The sequence below is a fragment of the Saimiri boliviensis genome, chromosome 16 (genome assembly GCF_048565385.1).
Source record: "Saimiri boliviensis isolate mSaiBol1 chromosome 16, mSaiBol1.pri, whole genome shotgun sequence".
NCBI lineage: Eukaryota > Metazoa > Chordata > Mammalia > Primates > Cebidae > Saimiri > Saimiri boliviensis.
Window position 1 is genome coordinate 59,517,437 of NC_133464.1, and position 26,894 is coordinate 59,544,330.

General features: G+C 39.0%; 1 long non-coding RNA gene across 1 annotated transcript; it reads left to right on the forward strand.

Annotated features, from left to right (window-relative positions):
- Nucleotides 1-10,004: 10,004 nt before the first annotated feature.
- Nucleotides 10,005-10,881, forward strand: LOC141581545 (uncharacterized). Its single transcript, XR_012514244.1, has 2 exons — nt 10,005-10,333; nt 10,723-10,881. It is a non-coding gene; the product is annotated as an uncharacterized LOC141581545 (long non-coding RNA).
- Nucleotides 10,882-26,894: the final 16,013 nt, after the last annotated feature.

A 26,894-nucleotide genomic window follows, 5' to 3' on the forward strand; every position in this document is an offset into this window, starting at 1 on the left:
ATGGGGAAGTTAATAAAATCATGAGAAGACAAACCCTCCAAAGAGCAAGAAATAAAAAAAAATGGCAGTTGAAAAACAGATGGTAGCAACCTGTCCCATTGAATAGGTTTTTGAGATGTGAGTGGTAGGTTTTAAAACAATCCAAAGAGATAATTATACATCTGAGATGCCAGAGGTGATGTGGTTTCTTGTGGATCTTGGAAAGCTGAGAGCTGATGCCCACAACTGAAGCCCCAAGAAACAGGACACACACAGAGAAAAGGCCAACAGGGAAATGGAGTGAAGAACACTGGTCACCACTCAGGCTCCAGGAGTGAGATGAAGGATATTTGAATAGCACGACTTGGAAGGAATTTACATATTGAAACACTTTGGGAGGCCAAGGCAGGTGGATCACCAGGTCAGGAGTTCAAGACCAGCTTGAACAACATAGTGAAATCCCGTCTCTACTAAAAATACAAAAATTAGCTGGGTGTGGTGGTGTATGCCTGTAATCCCAGCTACTCAGGAGGCTGAGGCAGGAGAATTGCTGGGACCTAGGAAGCGGAGGTTGCGGTCAGCCAAGATCACACCATTGCACTTCAGCCTGGGCAGCAGAGCAAGACTCTGTCTCAAAATAAATAAATATATAAATAAATATTGAACGCTTATTCCATGTGCCATTCACATATGATCTCCTACTAATTATATATTATTTCCTATTACTTAATCTTCTACTCCAAAATAAATAAATAAATATTGAAACACTTATTCCATGTGCCATTCACATATTATCTCCTGCTAATTATATATTATTCTCTATTACTTAAACTTCCACTCCAAAACTCTGTGGTCCATCTCCTAACAAAAGAGTCAGTCTACGTATTTGACCCATATTTTAGAAATTCCTAGAGATGGAATGTTTCAGCAAAGGTAATATTTCTTAAGAGTAACATATTGGCATAAGAGTAGCATATTGGCAATGGCATGTTGCTTGCTTTAATAAACAATCTCAGTGACTTAACACATAAAGTATGGTTTTGCACAGGTCAGCAATAGGGGCTCTGCTCCAGGTGGTCTTTCAGGAACCAGGCTTCTCCCATGTTGTGGTTCCTTCATTTAAACACAAACCAGCAGAAGTGGAAAGGGAAAGCAGAGAAAGGAGAAAGCCCACCCACTCTTACCTGCCTTGACCTAGAAATGACACACTGCTTTTATTCACATTACATTGGCAAGGACTGGTCACATGACCTCACCAGATACAAGAAGGCTGGGAAATGGTTTGACTCTGTGCCCAGGAAGAAGAAATAGGTCTGATGAGCACTGAGATGATTGCCAGGAGTAATCATAAGAGGCACTCTCAGAAAGCTGCCCAAACATGTTGGTCTTCAATAGTTTCACATGGCTCAGAGAATGAAATGCTCAGAAAACGTGGGCACTGTCTAGACAACTTTCTTATTAGCACCTGAGTCAGTGCCCCACCTGTTAGCATGTATTTACAGGATTAAAAGTGTGGGTTCTGGAGTTTGACTGCCTTTACTCAAATCTGGCTTCTGCTTCTTGCCTCCTATGTAACCAACCTGGGATAAGTCAAACCTCTCAGCTTTACCCCATCATCACCTGCCCCTCATTAAATATCTCCTATTTACTTGGTATTCAGTATCTTTATTGAGGTGTAAATGATACAAAATAATGTACTTATACTTAAAATGTACAATCTGATAAGTTCAACATTATACATATCCCCATACCTGTGAAACTGTCACCACAGCCAATATTATGAACATATCATCATCCCAAGACGTTTTTCTAGCCCCTTTGAAATTCTTTTCTTCTATTACTCCCCACTCTCCCTGTCCCCAGGCAACTACTTATCTGCTTTCTGTCACTATAAATGTCTGAATTGTCTGGATTTGTGTATAAACAGAATTATACAGTACGTCATTTTCTTTCTGCTTCTATCAGTATAATTACATTAATTTCACTCATTTCATGTGTCAATAGTTCATTTATTTTCATGAATTAGTATCCCATTGTATAGCTATACCATAGTTTGTTTATCCATTCATTTACTGATGGACATTTATGGGCATTTAGGTTATTTCTCATTTTTTAGTATTACAACAAAGCTTCTATGAATAATCATGTTCAAGTCTTATATAAACATATACTTTGATTGCTCTTCAGTAAATACCTGTAAAACGACTGGGTTATTTTCTATCTATATGTTTAGCTTTTAAAGAAACTAGCTATTTTCTAGAATGATTGTACCATTTTACACATCTGTCAGCAGTATATAAGGGTTCCAGTTGCTTCCCACCCTTGACTTGCCATGGTCAGTCTTTATTCTAACAGATGAGTAGTGCTATCTCAGCGTGGTTCTAATCTGCCCTTAAGGAATAATAATATTGAGCACTTTTAATGCATTTATCTGCTCCCCACATGTTCTTTCTGGTACAGTACATGTTCAAATATTTTGTCCAATTTTACTGGTTTATTTGTTCTCTTATTACTGTGTTACAGGAATTCTTTGTATATAGCCTGTATGCAAGTCTCTTATTAGATATGTGATTTGAAAATATTTTCTTCCAATAGGTAGCTACTCTTCATTTTCTTAACAGTTTCTTGCAAATTTGAATGAAGCCCAATTTATATACTTTTTTTCTTTTATGGTTTATTCTTTTGGTATGGGATTTATGGAATTTTCCCCTAATACCATGTCACAAAGATACTCTTCTCTTTCCTTCTAGAAATTTTATATTTTTAGATTTTGAAAGTAGGCCTATGATCTCTTTGGGATTTGGATATGTTGTAAGGTTTGAATCAAAGGAGTTCTGTTTTTTTTTTTCCCCTGTTTTTACAAATGGATGATCAATTGTTAAGAAGGCTGTGCTTTCTCTATTGAAGAGCCTTTAAACCTTTATAAAAGTCAATTGACCAGACACATAAGACTTATGTTTCCATTATATCTACTTACACATTGTCCATCTTGATACCCTTACCACACTACCTTGATTACAACGGTTTTATGTCTCAAAATTAAGTAGTATGAGTCCCCCAGCCTTGTTCTTTTTCAAAATTATCTTTGCTATTCTAAATCCTTTGCATTTCCATATAAATTGTAGAATCACTTTATCAACTTCTACCAAAAAACAAAACAGCCTTCTGGGATTTTCATTGGAAATGCTTTGAATTTATACATCAATTTGGGGACAATTAACAATATTGATTCTTTCATTCCAAGAATTAAGGATATCATTCCATTTTTTAATATTTTCCCCAATTTTTTTTTTTTTTTAGCAATGTTAAGTAGTTTACAACAGGGATCCCCAGCCCCTGGGCCATGTGGACCAGTACTGGTCTACAGCCTGTTAGGAACCAGGTAGCACAGCAGGAAGTGAGTGGGGAGTGAGCAAGGGAAGCCTCATCGTAGTTACAGCTGCTCCCCACGGCTCACTTTACTTCCTGAGCTCCACCTCCTGTCAGATCAGCAGCGGCATTAGAGCCTCGTAAGAGTACATCGCCTATTGTGAACTGCACATGGGAGGAATCTAGATTGCATGCTCCTTATGAGAAGCTAATGCCTGATGATCTGTCACTGTCTCCCATCACCCCCATATGGGACCGTCTAGTTGTGGGAAAACAAGCTCAGGGTTCCCACTGATTCTACATTATGGTGAGTTGTAATATTATTTCATTACATATTATAATGTAATAATAATATAAAGTACAAAATGAACATAATGTGCTTGAATCATCCTGAAACCATCCCCCCACTGCTCCTGTCTGTGAAAAAATTGTCTTCCACAAAACCAGTCCTTTATGCCAAAAAGGTTGGGTACTGCTGATTCACAATATACAGATACTGATATTATTTTTAAAAACTTCTTTTATATCAATATTATTTCTCTCTACAGATTATATCAAAAAGTAGCAGGTCACTAACATTTCTGCTTCCAAAATTGGGTACAAAATTGCACGTGTAAGGTACCTAACATTTGTGCCTATTGCACAATGCTGCTGGACTGATTGCAGAGTTAGTAAGTTTTATTTAATAAAAGGATGAAGATGGAAATAGAGAAGTCATAAGGATGAGACAAGAAAGTATAGGTTCAAAGCAAGAGGCATACAATCTGATAAGAGTGAGGCTAAAAAAAAAAAATGACCACAGCAGCACTAATTGTTCAGGAATTAACCCCAAGACTCAGATAGCCAATGAGGTGGTGCTGTGGAAGCAGTTGTAATGCTCCTGGATACACAGAGACTACACAGTGACAAGCTGTTGTGTGTGCAGACATTAAGAAATTAACAGGTGATGTTCCAGTTGTAGGAATGGGACCAACTAACAGAAATTTAGCCAGGAAAGGAGCTTATATATGTAGCTCTGACTACCCTCTGCATATATGGGTACCCTGTAACCTTGTCCATGTCCAGGTAAGAACTAAACAAAGCTGGCTTGTGATGCTTCTTAACCTCTATTCATGTGCTGATACAAGGGAGTCCATAACCCACACGGAAGGGGGCTCCACTCAACTTGGAGTGGGCACTGATGGCAAAACACACAGCAAAATGCTAAGTGCATAGCAACCTACAATGAACTCTTAGTTGACCAACTGTAAAAACATTTCTCATCAGGGTTCTGAATTTTTTATTGACTGGAGGGTGTATAGAGAATAGATTTATTAATCAAGGTAATTAGCACTTACTACCACAACTACCAAGCAGGAATCTCCAAGGATTAGCTGGATAAAGGTCAATTTGACAGGACATAGAGCTGCTGTTTGTTGGGCAGTGCTCCTAAAACTCACAGCCACACCATCTGGAACACATGCCCTCCAAGGTTGCCATACCTGAAAACAAGAGCCATGGAAGAACCACACTGGCTCTTCACTGCCTCAACTCAGAAGATCTGCTCACACCCATTGGCCAGAACAAATCACATGACCCCAAACTAACCGCTAGGGAGACTGGGGCATATAAAACGGCACAGCATAAGCATTAACTATGTCTCCTGCAGAAAGAACTAGGTTCTTTCCCCAACTCCACTCCATTTTTCTCTTCCGGAAGTGGTAGGGAACAAACAGATAAGCTGGTCAAGCAAAGGGTCTGCTTTGAGGAGTGTCACATGGGCAGGGTGAAAAAAAATATGAAAAGCAGACCATGGTGATGGAGACGGCTCAGTATTTATGGAAGGAATTTTGGAGGACTGCTCTCAATGACAGTGTTCCTGTACCCAAATCTTTACACCTAAAAAGCTCCGAACACATTCCAGTGTTCTGAACATGTAACCAAGGGGTGAAAATAGGAAGGATCACACTTGTCATCATTCACAGTCACCCACTGGGGGACTCTTGTCCTTCCTGCCCCCATAATTCTGGGTTCTGCAGGTTTCACCTTGAAGGGCAAATTTTTGCCAGAGGACACAGCAAGCGTCCCATTGAGCTAGAAGTTATGATTGTTGACAAGGCATGTTGGACTCCTAGTGTCCAGGAATCAGCAGGCAAAAAGGGTAGCCAATGTATTGTCTTATTATATGTCTGCATGATCTGTAGTTATATCTTCTTTTGCATTTCTGATATTATTTGTGTTCTTTTTCTCTTGATCAGTCTAGCTATGGTTCTATCGATTTTCTTGATCTTTTCAAGAATCCCCTTTACTCCTATCTGTGTCTTTATACTTCAACTGCATCCCTGCTAACCAGCATAGTTCCTCTAATGTTGTTTTCTATTTTGTTGATATCTGTTCTTACCTTAATTAGTTCTACTCTTTTACTGTGTTGGGATTTAATTTATTCTAATCTTTTTAGCTTTTTAAGGTAGTATTAGGTCATTGATTTAGACTTTTGTTCTTTTCTAATACAAGCACTTAAAATATAAATGTTTCCTTAATTACTGTAATAATAGTTGTTTTAAAATCTACATCTGCTAATTCCAGTATCTAGGTCATCTCAAGATTGATCTTCTTTGATTATGTTTTCTCTTCAGGAGGGGTCAGGGATCTGACTCCTGACCTTTGTATGTTGGGTAATTCTGGATGGTTTCCTGGACATTGGGAATGTTTTGTTGGGGAGAGTCTGCATTTCTATTATATTTCTCCTGACAAGTGTGATATTTTTGTTTTAGTAAAACTCCAAACTCTGTCTTTTGGGCAATGGCTCATATCTCAGTAAGGTCACTGACCCTTTACTGAGCTGCTTGCAGTGTGCCACATGCACACAAAGTTTGGGCCTCAGCCAGAAAGGTGGGTACCTGATGCATGGGATTTGGGGCTCCCCTCTCTGGCACCCTTCTTTCAGAGGTTTTCTCTCACTTTCTTCTGGCTCTGGCTGCTCTCAACTCTTTCTTCTAGTTCATCAGGCCAGAAAGACTATGAGCATTACCTATGGCCTGCTCTTAAGCTAAAAACCACAAACAGGGGAAGACACACCCTGTCTCATCCTTTCATACATGTGCCAACTATTCCCCCTAATCTGCTTATAGTGATTCATTTTCTGGTGCCTTCAGATAGTTGTTCTTTGTATTGTTCATCTGTGGTCAGTCTGGTTGCAATTTAGCCATCCCAGGATTGAAAATAAGTATGCATATTTTAAAGTAACAATTAGGCATAAGACATTTAAGTGTGTGAGTTAATTTTTTTGTGTTCATTTTTCCACAATAAGAAGACTTAGAGGAGCAAAAGAACACAAGACAAGTTGGAAGTGGAGAATGAAAGTCTCTGGAAATAGAGAAAACAGAAAAGGAGGTAGAGGCACCACGACAGCATAATTATGGGTTGAGTTGATTCTCAGTCCAATCTGGCAAGAGTGATGAAGGTTGTTAGTAAATATGCGGAGAGCCACATGCTGTGCTCCATACCTGCTGTTTGTCCCCCAGCCCCACTCTCCACTCTTCACCTGCTGTCTGCCCTGGAAGCCAGTCTATACGAAAACTGCATCAAGGATTCCCTTTCTCTCTGGCTTCCATTTGCATTCAACCAGCAGAGAATACCTGCAGGAGATTAAAGGGAGGGAGGAAAGTAAGGTCAGGATATTTTTTCCCCAAGATCTCTCCCTGGTAGGTGTCTGTGGGTTGATTGCATTGTTCCACCGAAGGCCACAGTTGCTATCAGTCAGCCCTCTCAAAAACTTCTCTCGATGCTGATAAACACTCCTTTCCTTCTACCCTTCTGGCTTATTGTTGGTAATGGCCCTCTACTGGCATTCTGCAACCTCCCTTGTTGCTTTTCCTAAATCCTGTGCACACTTTTGTAAACAGTTCCTTTATTAAACTCTTCCCAGCATGGGTGCACCATCTGTTTCCTGCCATGATCCTGATGGATAGAGCACACTCAGAAAAGTAACTTTAACAGAGCCTTAGAAACAGGACGGTAAAATATTAGCCCACTGTCAAGGAGGGGAGAAGACATTAAATACCTCCAAAACAATAACTCATAAACTTTATTCACATTGTCTAATTTAATGTGTTTAAAAACACTCAGATTATATAGGTAACATATCACTTTCATTTAAAGTTGAGAAAATGAGACTTTAAGTCAGGTGAGCCACTGGGATTCCTTGACCTTCTTTAGGCTATAAATCCTCTTATCATCCCACTACCCTTAACCCATTTCATTCAGACAACACACACCACCAATGCTGAAATGCAGAGCTCTCCAACTTCTGAGCAGCCGGGACATTTTTAAAGTCCTTGAGCCCAAGGAAGGGTGTGGTCATCCCAATTTTGCTCTCTATTAAAATCCAAATGCTAGAAATATAGTCCCTGGTAAATTCTGCCAGTTTGGAGACCTGTGCATATTGTTCAGAGACCCCCTTGCATTTATTGTAAAGAAACTATTTTTTTAAAACTACAAGACAATATGGGAGTTGTAGTGTGTACAGCTCACTGAAGTATTCTTTAAACATCACTCCAGGGATTCACAGGAGTTCCCAAGCTTCAGGTTGTAAAACTCACGATACAGAATTTAAGTCAGCAGAACAGATTAAGACCTCAGGCTCTGGGAATGGGCAGATCTGAGCTTCTGTACAACATTTGCCAGCAGCCATATTCTAGACAAGCTGCATACTTTTTCTTATCCTCAGTTTTCTCATCTGTAAAATGGTGATAATAATACCTACATCATAATGTTAAATAAATTAAATAAGCTCAGGCATTCTAAGTACTTAATACAGAGCCTGGCTCACTATAATCACTCAATAAAATACAGCCAACATTAATACTCAGATTCAAATTCACAGCAAAGAGTCATCTTATTATAACATGGCATGTAAATGTTAAAAGAAAAATGCCTTTAAATCCTTTTAAATACATATCAAAGCTTCCCAATTGGGATTTATAAAGAAATTTTAAAAAACCAAAAAGCTGAGCCTTAAGACTATCCAACATTGCTCCCATTTCCATTTCAATAAAAGACTCCAGAAGTTGCTGGTCCTCTAAATAAGCCTTGTCATTTCCTTAAGTAAACTCTCTGTACCACTGGGTATAAAATGTAATAGAAAGCTATGTGCTCAATTTATTTTATAGTTGCTTACTTATTGTTTTCCATTTCCTGTTTCAAAGCTGTAAACGTCCCTTAAATTGCAGCTAAAATTATTATTGTCATTGAATTACCTAATTTCATAGTGTAGAGTCTGGATTGGAGGCACTCCATCCCCCAGTGAGCTACAAACAGGCACGTTGCTAAGCAAGGGCTATGTGGTTCACTCTTGCATGTGGTTCTGTCTTTGCCATTTGATGCAGGTGGGTTCTTTCTGCAAACTGCTCATTAGAAAATCTGCATCCAGATTTTGACCGTAGAAGTCATTCTAGAAATATTTAAGGATTGATTGATCCACCAGAAATGGGAATATTTTGACTATATTTGGTCATCTTCCACAGGGAGACCAGAGTTCCCCCTTGTAAAGGCTTTTCAACCTATTAAATATTTTATTCTCAAATTCCAGTGAGTCTTTGGAGAAACCTCCAATCTATCCTTCCCCTTTTGGTAAAGACATGTCAAGGCCAGGATCTTGGAGTTTGACCTCTAAGACTGGCCCGTGGAAAGCTCAGGGAAGCATACTCCTCAGACATCAGTGTCCAGGCACACTGTCCCAAGGCCTTCTGGGGACATCATTCTATGGAGCTGAGTGCAAGGCCAATATCTAATCTGTTCCCAGAATCAGAAACTAGTTAATGCCTCTCACACACTCCTATTGAAATAACCATAAAGTTAAAGCCATAATTAAATATTTGGTTATTTTTGTTGATCCATTTTTTTGATGCCTCCTTCATAATCAATGCCTATTCTGAAAAATGAAAAGTGAATTGCAGCCATTGGGATTTTCTGCAGATAGTCTCCCGGATGGACAGCAAGATCCCCAACATGAGATTCTATATACTTATAATCATTTTTGTCAGCCATAAACAGATATAATATCAACCACAATGACTTTAGGCATCCCAAAGCTTAGATCAAATAAATTTAGATGTCTTTGGGGGAATAATTTTTATTTTAAAGTGTCATCAGAACTTCTGATGACTCTGAAAACCAATCTTTCATCTTTCTTTAATAGTACCACTGGCTGAAGACAGACAGGACTCCTGATATTACTGGTATAAAGGTTACTAAACTATTAGACAAACTGTCTTCATTGAAAAACGGGTTTCAGTTTTCAGTAACCCAAAATAGCATATCATCGTGGCCACTATGACCTTAGGTAGATCCACCAACAGTTAAGGAATCACTAAAAAAAATGGAAGCTACAGAGCGGCGCTGCCTCAAGCTCTATGAGCCACCAAGCCTGGATGCCAGAAAGTCTGGATATCATGCAAAGTAGCTGGAAAGCAGGCTACCTGTTGCATAGTGGTGAACTGATGGCATCATCAGGCATTCTGCCCTCCCCGCCACAATCTAAATATCAGCAAATGGAATAAACTCGGCGCCAGCTTCCAGTGCTGAAGTGGCTCCAACTGTCTCCATCATCAGACACACCCCCCTGGGCCTGGCCACTGGGAGGTGCCCCAGAGAGAGCAGGTGGGGCTTCTGCTCTCTAAATGCAGGAGGCCCTTTCAGCTTCTGCGCTAAGCTCCTTTCGAACCACCACTGGAGACTGGAAAAATCAAAACTTCACAGCAATGATAAGAGCACTGAAAAGAAGCAGATTTCCTGAGTCTTGAAAGGAATGGGCACTGGAAGATAATCTTTTTCTCACTGCCCCGCCTGTGTTTTCTTAGGCCCAGCTAAACCCAAGGCGGTCTCTTCCAGGCCTAGGCTCTCCTGAGGACCACGCGCAGGCAGCTGCCTAGGGAACGAGGGAAGTTGCTGCCCAAAATGTGTAGCTGCGAGTCCAAGAAAAGGATACAAACCCCTCAGGAAGAAGGTGTGTAATATTTTTGTTGAATCAAATCGTGATTCTGTAAGGGGAAAAAAGACACACATAAAAGGCCATTTAGCATTTGGCAAAAAGGGGGAAAAAGAGCTTTCTGTGTTCAGTACAAACTCACTTCAAGGGAGCTGTAGATCAAATTACCAGCCTGTGACAAGTGGAGATTGGCTGAGCAGCGAGCTGACGGTAACTCAAATTCCAAAGCTTCTGGACTGTTCCCGAGCCCATAAACTACACAGAAAATGATCCTGTTTGCTGAATTATTTTCAGTTGCAACAGCTGCTATAACAACTCAGAGAATTTTAATATGTATATACAGGGCTGGTGAGTAACCACTTCAAATATCTGCGATGGGGTCACATCTTCCCTTTCAATTCTTTTAGGTGGAGGATCCGAAGCTGCTGTGAGGGGCCCAGAAAAATGAATAGGCATGGGATTCACACAAGGAGTAGAATTAGAACTGGAATTTCGAGGGGAATTTCGAGGGGAAGATCCACAGGAGGAAAAGAAATGTATCTTTTCACAATAAACATATAAGTATGCATGACTTTTATAATTCAAAAAGTAAATGTTTTTTTTAAATCTGGATAAACCCCATGCATCATCATGATGAAGAAAGTATCAGATAAATAAGGTTCTGAAATGGATTTGAGTTTAGCAAGTGAGTTTGCAATTTACTAAGAGGTGAGTATGTGAGTGGCATTATACAGTCTGCAGACAAGGCACCTGGGTTTATGGACTTCTTGTAATAAATCAAAGAAATATAGGGATGAAGCCCAGGTTGTACTGGAGCAGGGATCACAATAGCCAGACAGTCCACGTAAGAACTTATGTATTCGTGTGGGCTGGCACAGGGCTTTAAAGCATTGGAATCTGAATGTCCTTAAGTGGGAACGAACCCTTCATTGTCACAGCAATCACCACGCCTGTTTATCCTACATCCTGGATTCTCACATCCACAGGCCTGGTCCCTAAGGCATTTACATTTCCAACACCTGCTGCCCAACCCCATCATTTCCATTTCTGATCAGGAAGTCAAAAGTCAGGATCTCAGTGAGTGAGACAGAAGAAAACTGTGATGGAAACTAAATGAAACGAATTAACAGAATAACAAAATTGATAAGCAGCATTCTAGCGGTATATCAGTTTATTGGGGCTGCCCTTAACAAAGTATCACAATTGGGTGACTTAAACCACAGAAATGTATTTTCTCACAATTCTGGAGGCTGGAAGTCCAAGATCAAGGTGTTGACTGGCTTTCTCTGAGCCTCTCTCCTTGGCTTGCAGATGATCAACTTCTCCACATCATCATGTGGCCTTTCCTTTATGTGTGCATATCTGTGTCCTGATCTCCTCTTCCTGTAAGGGCTTCAGTCATATTGGATTAGGGCCCATCATATGACCTCATTTTCCCTTCATTATTTTTTTAAAGGCCCTATCTCTAAATATAGTCATATTCTGAGGTATTGAGGGATAGGACTTCAACCTACAAATGGTCGATAGGTTACTATTCAAAGAAGAAAAAGTTGTCTATTCTCTCTCTCTCTCTCTCTCTCTCTCTCTCTCTCTATATATATATATATATATATATATATATATATAGTCGATATTGGCCCACAAAAACATTCCCCCTATAAAACCTCTTTTAACCAAACCAACCCATAACAAATCATAATAATACAGAGATTCACAAACTCTTCCACTTATACTCCTGGGAGTCTTAGAGGATGTCTCAAAACAGCCTTCAATAAGCATGAAATTCCTTTGGCATCTCTATTTTGCATGCTATTCCAAAATATACCCATGTTTATTTTAATAAAAAAGTAACTTCCCTCAAATCTACTCACACTTTAAGAAATTGCACTATGTTCTGCCTGTGGCTTTGTGTTCTCTTTGGCAAGCCATAGCTAGGCCTAGGGGTAAGCACTAAGCTCCATTCCCCTCTGCAGCAGGGGTGGAAAGAAGGGATCTCCGGTTGTCTTCTTGCCTCAGGGCCACGCCCCATCCTGGGCCATTAGAAATGCCTCCTGGAGATCTGCCATTGCACTTGGCATTTCTGTTATTGTTGTTGTTTTCATGAAAATTTCAATGGCAAGATGGAGAAGGGCAAATCTCTCCATTTTCGGTTTCGCATAATTTATGAGAGGACGATGAGTTTAAGGTTAATGTAAGTTTTTTGGGGGAACCAACAGGGAAGCTGTGAGGGATCTGATAAGGGGGTTAGGCAGATGACCAGGAGAACACATGCTCTGCAACTTCAGTCTCACCATCTTGGCCAATATATACTGGCTGCTCCTTTTCCCAACCAACATCCAGGACCAGAGGGGTATTACCTGGTTTTATAATATAGTAAACACATCAATTTTCTAAAGGACTAAACAATAAAAATATAAAATAAGAACTAAAAAGATACAACAAAAATACAGAAAAACAGATAATAATATAAATAATAATACTCAAGTTAAAACCAAAAACTGAAAAACAGATAATAAAGATAAAAATTGTTTTGTTTTCGTGTTTAATTTTGTTTGGATTTTCTAACTTTTACCATGAAAATGTTCAAACCAAAAAAAAGTTGAACAGTGAAATCAATGCCTATGTATCTTTCATTTCAATTCAATAATATTTTGCCCCATTTACTTTGTCCATCTCTCTCATGAATGACCTAAAGATAAGGATATTCTCCTACATAAACCTCATACCATTACCACACCGAAGAAAGTGAACAATTATTCCAGTCTATATTCATATCTCCACAGTTGTCCTAAGAATTTCTTTGCTTGGTGTATTTTGTTTTGTTTTAGAGCCAGCACCTCTTCCAGGTCCCGAATTTGCTTGTGTTAATTCTTGTTCTCTTTTACTCTAGGACAGGCTCACCCTATCTTTTGTTCCCCCCACACCATTAACCCTTTTTGGATTTCTCTGAATGTGTCCCTATGGGATCGTGTAACTTTTTCTCCATCACCTGTACATAGAAAAAACTTTTAAAAAATGGATTAAAAATATAAGAAAAATATTAACTCTAAGGCAGCATTAAAGAAAATAATTTTAAATATAATTAAGCAAGTAGAATACAAAAATAAGAAAAAGAATTGAAAATATTGAACAATGGAGCTTAGAAATAATTTTAGCAATAAAAATTTCAGAATGATAAATTTAAAAGGAACTAAAACTTTGGGTATAAAACTGGATAACATAAGAATGAAAATCTAATTTAATAAAAGGAAAAGGTCCGAGAACATGTATGTTTATAAAAGGGGGATAATAACAGATCTAAATGTATTAACATATGGTGAGTGCTTAGAACAGTGCCTGGTACATTCTGATGGCTATATAACTGTTTTCTATGACTGTAATCATCATCGCCACCACCACATAAAATGGATATTGAAAAGCAAAAGTTTTTTATGACAGGAAACCTAAAGTATTTATAAGGAAAAAAAAAAGAGAGAAGATAATATTGTAATGAGCAAGAATAAAAATCCCCAGTCAGTAAAACACTTCTGTTGAACCCCCACACAATTCAGAAAATTGTCATTCAGGGGAGGAAAAGGGGCAAATGCCCTGGAAAAGCCCACCAGCCTTCTGGTGACAGGTAGGAGTCTAGGAATTTGCACCTGTGACCACACACCTCTATGTACTTATCACAAGTGACAGCAGCTGTCTTAGAGCAAAAGACACATCGCCATGTGAACATCTCGGAAGTGACAGAGGCTGAGTCACTTGGGAGGGCCTCCCACACCAGCACAAATTTTGCACCACCCACCCACAGTTGCTGCCATGCCAGCCCAGGAAGAGTCCCAGCATTAGAAGAGAAGCAAGACATGCATCTGCACTCCTGCACACCGAGGGGCTGCTTCCCACAATTAAATAAACATGTTCTTGGAACAAACATAGAATGTGGAGGTCTAAGACATTCAACTTTTTGAGGCTTTCCCCAGGTTTGTCCATATAACAAAAGAAAATCTCCACATAAAGATTTTGAAGTTGCTTCCAAATTTACAAGTCTGGCAGTTACTCCCTTCTATCCTACACCTGATCATCTTTCTCCAGCAACACACACACACACACACACACACACACACACACACACACACACACACCCACACCCCTCCCAAGCTCTCAACACTCCCGCAGTTCTTAGTCCCTAGAGCGTGGCCTTTGTCTCTCTTCTTATTCACTGCTAACCTGTTAAGGATCAATCATAGGGCACAAGCTTTGGGGACGACCAATCCATAAATTCGCAAGCTGGCCACTTGTTTAAAAACAACAACAATCTTAGATAAATTTGTTTTGGCTTCAAGTTTCCCCAAATTTTTTTGTTCAGACATGATTGTTAACAGATCACAAAACTTTCTGGAGGAAGAAAGTGTTCTAGCTGGAATAGTAACAGTCACACAGCTTCCCAAAAGTTCTGAGGAAAAGCACAACGTGGAGAAGCACAAGTCGATTTTGCCAATTTGAAATGTTCTGCAGCCCTTTGCCTGCCAGAGGCCTGCTCAGAGTTCTTGAATGGCCCCATCTCTCTTATCTCAGACAACAAATGCTCTGTGCTGCTTTTCTGAGTCTCCATTTTTCTAACTGAGATTGAAGAGTTCCGAGGACCTCTTCAGTTCCAAAAAATCGGGTTCCAAATAGAACCTGAGCTCTAGTTCTTTTACTAAACTGCACAGTACATCCAGACCACTGATCCTGAGCTTAAAGTTTCAGCAGTCTCCATAGGAATCCATTGAGTAGAAACACTTAACAGAATGCCCAGTTGAATAGAGACCTTGAAAAACACTTCTGTTTGATCTGCACTTTTATCATTGCTACTAAATGCTGCTGACCCTTGTAAACAATAAATGAAAAAGTTTTCTTACCAAGTTGAAAACTAAGAAACACTTGATTTGACAACTAAAAGAAAAGGATTGGATTCTCTGAAAATGTTTCTAAAGGAAAAGGAACATAATTTGTCAGGCAATAATGAGAAAAGGTCACCAGTAGTATTTACATTGAAATTTATCTGTGTTAAATTAAGTTTAGTCTGAAGCTGCCTTCTTACATATTTTAAGTTCAGCCTAAAGGTTTCTCCATACACAGTGAACTGTAATCTAACTGGATATGTAAACAGACTGTCACTTCTGCTTGTGCCAATCACCAAGTTTGGACCAATCAAAGGCAGCTAACTGTTCAAACTATGCACAAATAAGACAAACGTGGAGCTGTAACCAATCCAGCTGTTTCTGTATCTCATTCTGCTTTCTGTATATCACTTTTCTTTTTCTGTCCATAAATCTTTTTCAATCACAAGACAGCACAAGGTAAAACTCTAAACCTATTCTGGCTTGGGACACTGACTGATCTATGAATCATTCTTTGCTCAATTAAACTCTACTAAACTTAATTTTTATAAGATTTTTATTTTAACACCTGCAATATAATCATAAATGTACCTGTGGGGGGGAAAATAAATCATTCTTATTTTAAACAAAAACCAATTGCAGTTCTATTTTTTTTTTTTTTTAATTATCCACATTTACCTTTCTGTCTGTTATTTGTCTACTCAACTTTCCTCCTGTATCTCAGATGTTTCTTCTGGAACCATTCTCTTCTTCCTAAAATACATCCTTTGGAAGTTCCTTTAGTGAGAAGCACTGGATAATAAAACCTCTCAGCTTTTGTGTGCTTGAAATTGTCTTTATTTTACCTTCATTTGAGAAGACAGTTTCATGGGGTATAGGAATTTATGGTGGATGTTTACTTTTGTTCAGGATTGGCCTTCTAAAGGAGAGGTGGAGTCAGAAATAGATTCCTGTTTTGTTTTATTGAGGAAAATACCTTCATGAGTATGGATGAGCATTTTCAGACAAGGAACGGGAGGCCTCCTAGGCTCCTGGTTGTAATAGGGCAAATCCAAGAGAGATGCATTGCTCTGCATAGCAAGTAAGGGGAATTTTGCATTTCTAAGGCAGCCTAAAAGTAGAAAGAATATGCATCCGGGGGCCAGGCGCGGTGGCTCAAGCCTGTAATCCCAGCACCTTGGGAGGCCGAGGTGGGTGGATCACGAGGTCAAGAGATCGAGACCATCCTGGTCAACATGGTGAAACCCCATCTCTACTAAAAATACAAAAAGTTAGCTGGGCATGGTGGTGCGTGCCTGTAATCCCAGCTACTCAGGAGGCTGAGGCAGGAGAATTGCCTGAACCCAGGAGGCGGAGGTTGCGGTGAGCCGAGATCGCGCCATTGCACTCCAGCCTGGGTAACAAGAGCGAAACTCCGTCTCAAAAAAAAAAAAACAAAAACAAAAACAAACAAACAAAAAAAAGAATATGCATCCGTGAATGAGGTAAAAGGGTGATATTTAGATAGTCTAGATAAAGAAAAAACTTCAAAAAATGTAATGGAAAGTGAAGAGGTTGTAAAAGGAAAATAAATCTTTGGGCCCCATAATAACTAAGCTGAAGGGAAAAGTCAAGATGGGAACTGCTCAGGGCAAAGCTGCCTCCGATTCTATTCAAGATCACCCCTCTGCTCACTGAGATAAATGTGAGCATTTTTCTGATTGCCTCATGTGGAGAGGCTAACCAGAAACTCAGAAGAAAGCAACTATTTGTCTCTTATCTACCAATGACTTGGAAACCCCCTCCCGACTTCAAGTTGCCCCACATTCACCTCAAATTGTCCCACCTTTCTGAACTGAGCCAAGGTACTTCTTACACATATTGATTGATGTCTCATGTCCCCTAAAATGTATAAAACCAAGCTGTGCCCCTACCACCTGGGCACATGTTGTCAGGACCTCCTGAGGCTGTGTCACAGGCACATGTCCTCAACCTTAGCAAAATAAACTTTCTAAATTAACTGAAACCTGTCTTAGATTTTTAGGGTTCACAAGGTGGAGAGGAGATCCAGTCAGGGAGATTAAGAATGACCTATAAGTTTATAGAAAATTTTTGTTAATATAATTGTGTAGTGAAGAATTCTCTTTACACACACACAAAAAAAAAGGTCTTGTTTTTGCCCTCAGGTATGAGGAGGTGATGCTAGCTGTCTGGAATGTCCTGTCTAAGGGGAGTATCTGTTTGCCTGGGGACTTTGGCCATCATAGAGTCCAATTATGTGGTTTGTGATGGAGACCTTAAGCCATGTTATATGAGTTCCCACTTTCAGAGGAACTGCAGATGAAAGATGCTAGCCAAAACTTCTGGGAGGGTCTGGAGACTAAAGATCAGCCACGTAGATAGTATGTAATCAAGCCTCAATAAAAATTCTGGACACCAAAAGCTCAATGAGCTTCCCTGTCCAGCAATGCCCTGTATACTGCCACAAATGGTCGACGGGTGGAGGTAACACTGTCTATGATGCCAGTGGGAGAGGATGAATGGGAACTCCACCTTTCGACCCCGCGTGGACTTTGTCCGAGGCATCTACTCCTTAACTAGTGTTAACTGATATCCAGTTCCTGTAATGAATCGTAAGTATGGCTTTAAATGGATTCTGTGACTCTTTCTGGTAAATTATCAAACTGGAAGGTTTGTTTGGGTAACCTCTGAACTTGTAGTTGGTGTCAGAGTAAAGTCAGCCTCAGCCCTCAGAAAAGTCAGCTTCACACAATAATCTTGTACCAGCAGTACTCTGGGGAAATAAAGGACAAGAGGCGATACCCTGCAGAGAAGAAGACAATGCCAAACAAGAATGGCCTCCAAAGGAAAGAGCAACCATGGAAACCAAGTGACAGCAGAGGCACAGCATAAATCCCCAATCCTGCATCCCCGCAAAATAAACTTCTTGGAAATACTGGCTGAGGCTCTGATCTTTTTGTTGTTCATTAGAGAACAACCTGCCTTTTCCATGTGACCGCTGTGTCAAACAACTCACGCCTTTTTTATTTAATTAAAGTCCAATCCCCCAATCATCCTATACCACTCCCGTAAGACTAGAGGACTTACAGGCTCCCAGGATGCAGATTATTAGGTTGTAATAAAACCAGGAACATTAACAAATAAAACTCTAAAATTCTTACTTCGGCTGGGCCTTAAACTCTTGAATAAAATGCATGCAATTTTTTTTCAATATGCGCAGTGCATGGCACCTAATAGATACTCAGTCGATGGCTTTGAACAAGAGAAAAATGAATGAATGAATAAATGTATGAATAAATACAGTTTATTCAATTTTTTCAATATATGCAGTGCATGGTGCCTATCAGATATTCAATTAATGGCTTTGAAGAATGAAAAATGAATGAATAAGTACATGTATGAATAAATACAGTTTATTCTCAATGGCGTGTACTTACTCTATTAGAGAGAACATGAATAATTAAAACAGGTAATCCACAAAAGCCCAACCTATACATTTTAATTGGTAGCCTCACACTTCTCCCAGAAGTTCCCACCAGAGAAGCAAACAGGCAGTAAAATGGCTGGCTCAAGCTTCATTTCCTCAGCTTGCCTGTGCTTGGTGCCTTGGAACTTTCAACTAACAGCAAAATTCCCCAAATGCCCTTTTGACATCAAAGATAAAAGAAAGATTCTTATTGCCAATAAATAGGATTCTCATGCCCTGTTCCGCTAGGCACATGAGATGAAAAGTTACACAATAAAAGCAGCACTGCAGTTTTTATTTCACTGTCAGCCATTATTGCCTCACATAGCATTTGTAACAACTATCTTTGATCGTTGACTAGGTCCACAGGTGGTGGGCCCTAGCTAATATATCAGGAATGTAATCTGAGTTATCTATACACACATCACAGCAACGACAGAGTATATGAATCAGAAGCAACCGTGTAATACCAAGCTGCAAATTGCAGACATTCTTTGGGTTTATGCTCTTAATTTACTTTCCATAAATGGGCTCCTTGAACTTTGTAGGACTTTCATTTTCCAAAGGAAGCACATCTTCCGGGGCTTGAGTTTAATTTGCTGCTACTGCTGCCAAAACCAGATGGGGTGCAAATAAAACTGGGTTCACTTTTCTCCCCTGCACTGCTCACTAGGCAGTTCAATAGATCCAATGGCAGAAAAACAGAGAAAATTGCAGTAGCATTCTGAGACAAAGCAGCCAGAGCCAGCACTCAGAAGTATAGGACTAGTAATTTCATTGCAAAGTAATAAAAAGCTTAGAGAGAAGGCTAATTCTCTGACATCAAAAGGGTGGGACAATTAAGAGTAAAATCCAGAAGGTTCTATAGGAGAGGGGAAAAGCAAAAAAGAAGCCATAGAAAAGAAAGCTTGTCTATGAGAGGCTGCTGGATTGATGTGTAAATTAGCATGGACCTTTTGAAAGGTAATTTCCATAAGTACCTGAATCCTTAAAACTGTGCAAATGCTGTGACCTGACAATTCCCCTTCTTGGACTTTATCCTAAGAGATAATTACAAATGTGTGCAAACATTTACCTGCAAAGTTATTTACCACAGAACTGATTACAGTGGCAAAAAATAAGTAAACAGCCAAAATCTTCAACCATTGAGAATTCATTGAACTTTAGAAATACAACAAAATATGATGTAATAATTAAGTATGTTGTGATAAAAAGAAAAAGACATTTACAATAATTAGGTTAAAAAACAGAAAATAGTGTATGTAGTGTACGCCCATTCTTGTAATTAAAAGAGAGAGAAAGAGCCTTTCACAGACACATACCAAATTTAACAGTGACTGTCTGAGTCAGAGTAACTATAGGTATTGTTATTGTCTGCTTTGTACTTAATTGGGTTTTTAATTTTTTGTGTATTAATTTTGCAGAGGAAAAAAAGGTATAAAAAAAAAATCCTTCAGAACAAACCAGAATCATTCATTAGATTATTTTAGCTACAAGGTATAAAGTCATCAAGCTACTTCAAATTATGATAGAACTTATTATTCAAATGCATTGGGTAATGAATGACTTTAGAAGAAGTCACTGTAAATGAAAAACAGGAATGTCTTGGAGCACTCAGGAAGGTGCACAGCCCAACCTGTCAAAAGACAACTGAAAGATCCTAGAGTTGATCTAAGAATAGGATTACCTCTCTGCCTCTCAGGTGCTGGCAATCCATCCACCTCTCCTCTGCAACTTGCATACCCTGTCTCCCATCCACAGCTCCTGACACGGCCTGTCAGCCACCCTTTGTGTTGTCAGCTAATTGACTGGTCCTGTCCTTGATTGGCAGTCATGGCCAGTCCATGATGTGGCCAGCCTGGAATCCAGTGTCCACCTCTGCTCTAAACAGCCACGATGAGGGGAAAAGTCCAATCATGGCTGTCTGTGATTAGTAGCTTGTTAGCTGAGCAGTTTTCCTTGGTGGAAAACTGAGGGTGTCAAGACATCACAACTGACCTGCCAGTAGGCCAGTACTAATATTTCAAACACTGTACGTCTGGAACTCTGTTTCTACATTAATGATATTGCTTAATTTTGTTTAAAGTAAAGTTTCACAAAGTTACCTGGGCACAGAATCCTTTTTCTTTTTCCAAAACACCTGCTGTACTAATACTAGGTACCAAGTTTAAGAATTGCTGCTGCAGAGTGAACTGTCACCACAGAAAGAAGAATTAACAATGATCTTTGTTCCATTTTTCTACGCCAGTATTCTCTGCATAAGTCATTTGGTTAAGATCTTCTGTCTTTTTCAGAGGAATGAAAATATTTTACCATAAAAATATTTGGCAAGCCTAGTTCATTTTTACTATAAAAATGAAGAGTTATTAAATATATTAGTAAAATAAGAGCAGCTTTCAGTTACTAAGGTCCTCTTGGGAATACAGAACTTCTACATTAAAGAAATAAATAATAAAGCTCGGAGACAAACTTCTAAACAGAATGTAGTTCATGAGTTTGTTGGCTTTTCTCCCCCGTGGTTCATAATATAATTTAAAAGGTGGGAAGTTGAGCAGTTAATGCCTTATTTAAAAGGAAGGAAGAAATGAAGGAAGGAAGGAAGGAAGGAAGGAAGGAAGGAAAAAGAAAGAGAGAAAAGGAAAGAAAGAAGAAAAGAAAAGAAAGAAAAAAAGGAGAGACACAAGCAAGGAAAGGGAGAAAGTAGAAATCTAGAACAACCTGAGAGGGTGGCTGAAAGGTCTGGAGTCAGAAAGGAATCAGAGAAATGGGGCCCAGGAAGTGGAGGTATGAGTAGCAGGTCATTTGGATAAAATTTGGAGGTGGCTGGTAGCCAGCTGCTTCGTGTTTTGCGTGTTGTTGCTGTTGTTATTGTTTTTCGTGCCAGTTCACCATGATTTTGGTCTGGACTCTGTGCTGATCCAACTCAAATTCCTCTGACTCAGCCCGGACTGCCAGCTCTGAAATTCCCGGTCATCAGAATCAATGAGGTTAGAATACTTGGGTCTAGCTGAAGAAGAAAAGGGCACAGAAATCTAAGACAAGTGAGCTGTGTGCTGCTTGTTTTACCATTTTTGTTTTAGTTTTGGTTTTTATCTCTTTAAGAAGATAACTTCTAACTTCATACACAATCAGATGAAGCGGAAAGAGCCTTTCCAGTAACCAAACCAGATTAAAGATGACCACTCACGTCACTTGTTATGTGCAAGGATACTAAGGTCAAAGCCCTGTGTAGGAGAGGGAGAAAAGAAGGAAGGAGGATGACTGAAAGAAAAAGAAGAAAAGGGGAGGAGGAAGACAGGCAGGCAGGAGACAGAAAGACAGGAGTGGGGGGGTCAAGGAGAAAAGGATAGAAAAGGGAAGGAAGAAACGCAAAGAGCAAAAAATGAAAAAGAAACACACATTAACCCAAAATCATTCCAATGCTGATATAATGATAATATCTGATTACTATTACCTATAAAAACAAAAATCTAATAACAATAGCCACTGTTATTGCATGCTTACTATACGCCAGCACTGTGTACAATTTATCCATTACGGTATTTTATTCTCAGTACACCTCTTTGAGACAGACACAAGTACACCGTCCTTCATTTGCAATTCAGAAATCCAAGAACCCTGAAAACTGAACATTTTTTCATAAGTCTAAAGCAAACTTACTTGGCAGCAAAATCAAACAAACTAACATGAGGCTATTTATAGTCTTTAACTCATTTGGTGCACATTTACTGCAGAAAAGTGAATGTGTTTCATTAGGGGATACTGCTCTCAAATGCCTCTGAGAGCTCTATATAATAAATAACAATATGTACTTTATTGTCTTTCTATAATATTAAAAATTCTGAATTCTGAAACTCATCTGGTTCTAAGAATTTAGGATGAGGGATTGTTTCTGCCTATTTTACAGATAAGGAAACTGAGGCCAGTTCTGTTTGTTTCCATTGACGCATTTACCCTGGAATTTTGGGTTGTAGCTTTGGGACTTCACTTTTCTGGTGATGGATTACAATTTTTTTTCTGCACACTACCTCTTTTCACTTATACACTGATGAGATTTTAGCAAGTTCTCTGAGGGAAAAGTTTTAAAAGACCTCTTTTTTCCCCAACATGGAAAATGCTGACATCCTCAGAAATTTTCCTTGAACCCAAGTGAACTGGTTTTTAATTTCCCTACCCTTCATTTTCAGATTACTCAGTGTATTTAATGCTACCCTTCCTCAGTTCCACCCAAAGCTCACATGGCAACATGAAGAGCATTGGTGAAGAAGCCAGCGAGGAGTCTGCTTGGGCCAGGCTCCAGTGCTTCAACCCCAACCCCACAATGAGCGCCTGGTCACTCTGTGGTCTAAACTCTGAGAGAAGAGAGCATTTCATCCTACACTATATTTCATAAACAATGATTTGATACATGGAAGAAACCATAAATATTATTTATCTTACCATGGGCCTCAGAATGTCCAAACACCACAGCTAATTAGGGTTCAATAATAGATTCAATAAGCTGAAGCCTGTTTTTCTGGTTTATCATAACAAGTAAAGCAATGGCCATTACATTCTAATTTGCAAGCATTTTGTTTGATGGCTTTGTGTAGAAAGTACTTAGCTTTGCCTGTCCGATAGGAGGCCCAGCCACCATCTAAAGTCAGCACTAAACTACATCTGTTGCCATTTACAATACTTTTTTCCATTTGTGGAAACAAGTTATTTGTTATAACCAAACATATATTCACAAACAGAGGGAGCTTTTGCTAAAAGATTAGAAAGTCAACATTTCCTAACTGGCAAGGAAAAGGATTTGGTCAAAGGAAGCCAATGAGAATTTCTTCAATGATCAGCCTTTCCCCAAGAGTAGGCTCCTATGAAGATCATCACTCATGTGCTGCAGATGAGAGTAAAGTTGACACTAGGAAGCAAAGCATATGAGTATATTTCACCATCTCAGAGTAGCCCGGTTGAAAAGTTTTAATTAAGACTCCCTAAACCAGGATTTCTCAACTTCAGCACTACTGACGTTAAGGGTAGATAATTCTTGGATGTAGAGGCTGTCCTATGCATTGTCAATGCTTAGCAGCATTCCTGGCTGACACATACTAGATGCTCGTAACATCCTCCTCACCAGTCATGACAACAAAAAATGCATCCAGACATTGCCAATATTCCCAGACATTGGGAAGAAAAATCAGCCCCAGTGACGCTCCTCCACTCCTTGTGCATGATATACGTTAATATTTCCAGGGAGGTGATTTGCCAAGGTTCATAACCTTGTTCTTAAACAAGAATTTGCGTGTGTATCTTTTTTTTAATGAATTGAACATTTATTTAAAATCACATTGAGCTATTTATAATAGTCTTCTCTTGCATGTTTTACTTAACCACATATCTTGGAACTCATTCCTTTCATTTCATAAAGCTTTGTCTAATTACTTAAAACCACTACTTAATATTTCCTTGAATGGATGTACCATAATTATTTTAAAGTACCCCACTGAAGAATATTTAGTTTCTTTCCAACATTCTGCTACTAAAACAGTGCTTCACGCATAATCTTGTGTAGAAGTTCATGAAATATCCAAGGCACATAATCTTGTGTAAAAGTTCATGAAATATCCTGTCTCGGGGCTCTGGCCTTGGCTGTTTCCTCTGTCTCAAATGTTCTTCCCACAAATGTCCACATGACTAACTCCCTCACCTCCTGAATTCATAAGTGAGAGCAGGTCAGGAACCTTCCCATGACATAACTTCTAAGGTAGGGCTTCCCAGGAATAGTGCTGGGGGCTTCAAAGACTCTAGCCTTCTCCCAAACCCAAGCCAGAGACTGAAGTTTGCCATATATCAGTTTTCTATATTTGCTCCATGATAATCTTGCAGGACCACATTCATATATGTGATCCATCATTGACTGAAATGTCATTACGCAGCACATGACTGTACCTGGTAAACACAAATATCTCTGCTGGATCTCCTTCAAGTTCTTGCTCAAAAATCATTTCAATGAAGCCAACAAAAGCATCCATTTAAAATTGCATCCCATACTCACTCCCCAGCACATTCAATCTCTTTTATTCTGCCCTTTTACATAATATATTTTATCACTTATTTATTATGTTTATTATTTATTGTCTGCCTCCTCTTACTAGAATATAACCTATAACCTTCACAAGGATGGGGAGCTTGTCTGTTTTATTTACTGATGTATCACAAGATCAGGGACTAGCACATAAATATTTGTTGAACAAATTAATAAATTTCACACATATGAGTGTATCTATTGGATCATTTCTAGAAGTAGAATTACTGAGTCAGAGTAATGGCATTAAAATTTTTCATAAATATTTTTAAATTATTCTCCATACAGCTTTACTGACTCATATACCCACCCACAATATATGCTTGTCTTTTTCCCCAGACATTCACCGAACATGTTCTCAAATGTGTTCTCTGAAAGTCTGTTAAGTAAAAAACATAGTATCTGTCATAATTTTATTTTCTATATTTTATATTGAGTGAAGTTGAGTACATTTTCATGTTAGAGAACCGTGTGTACCTATTTTCCTGTGAAATGTGTATTCTTGTCCTTTGTTAATTCTATTGGGTTGTTGATGGTTACTGCTGATTTGTAGAAAATTTTATATATTTTTATATGATTGACTGAATGTTTGTGTGCTATTCTCAAAATTCATATGTTGAAATCCTAACTCCCAATGTAATAGTATTAGGAGATGGGACCTTTAGAAGGTGATTAGGTCATGAGAGTGGAATCCCCACGAATGAAATAAGATCCCTGAAAAAGAGGCCCGAGAGAGCTGTCTCCCTCTTTTTCTACCATGTGAGGATACAACAAGAAGTTGGCAGTTTGCAACCTGGAAGACAGCACCAGAACTCAATGATGCTGGCAACCTGATCTCAAACTAGCCTCCAGAATTGTGAGAAGTTTTTTCTGCTGTTAAGCTACCCAGTCTATGCTATTTTGTTACAGAAGTCCAAACTAACTAAATCAATCTCTCTCTCTCTTGCTTCATAAATTTATTTTTAAAATATCTTTAAAAGAATATACTGTGAGTATGATTCCCATTCTTAACATATTATTCAGTTTTCACTTTATAATGATAGCTAAACAAAATTATCTGATGTTATATTTTTAAAAACTGTATATTTTTCTTATTAAAAATACATATAAAATATAATATATAAAATGATATAGCCACTCTGAAAAACAGTTTGGTAATTTCTTATGAAACTAAGAATACAATTACTATATGACCCAGAAGCAACTGTACTATACCTGGTCATTCATCCTAGATAGATAAACATGCTCACACAAAAATCTGTATGTGAAAGTTCACAGCAGTTCACTGGTCATAGCCAAAAATGAAAACAACTTAGATAGCCTTCAGTTAGAGAATGTTTAGAAAGAAAAGAAAGTGATATATTTACTTTATAGTATAAATGATTATATTATGAAAGCTAATATTAAAATGTGTAAATCCTCGATGGATTTAGTGCTCAATGAAGGGTGTAATTGTGTGTGGTGTATGTGTGTGTTTGTGTGTCTGTGTATATGTGGTGTGTGCATGTTTGTGTGTGTGTGTGTGTGTGTGTTTTCAAATAGCCACCCAATTATCTCATTCTTTATAGAATAAACTACTGCAACTGGCCTTCCACTCCACCACCACTCTACACCCCTTTACCCTTCATCTTTATCCTCTTCAAATAGCTCTCATGGAACTTTAAATGCATTCGGTCATGTATCTTCCTCTCTTCTTTTCAAAGAGATCCGTAGCAATATTATCACTTGCCTAAAGTGTTTTTTATTAGCACTCAAATTAAAACTGCATAAAGGAAGCCCTGCAACTCTTAGAGCCTCCTGAACTCTACACAAAGCTTGCCTAGGTGGATAGTTGAACAGCAGAGTGCCCAAGTGCAGCTTTGACAAGAAGGGAAGCTTGGGCTTTGCTGGGACAGCAGGTCAGGAAACTTCCCATGACGTAACTCCCAAGGTGGGGCTTCCGAGGAATAGTGTGAGGGTGGGGAGGGGGGCTTTCAAGAGACTTTCTCCAAACCCAAGCCGGAGGCTGATCTGCCCACCTCTGCGCTCTGCATACTGCAGACCGTAGAGCAATGTCTGCTAACGAAACTACTCCTGTGAGGAATCCAGCTCTATCCTGCAAGCCATTTTCACAATATTATTTTTCAACTCCCTTGTTGGGTCTTAAGAGAGGAATTTCAGGAAAGGGAGGGGAAAAGG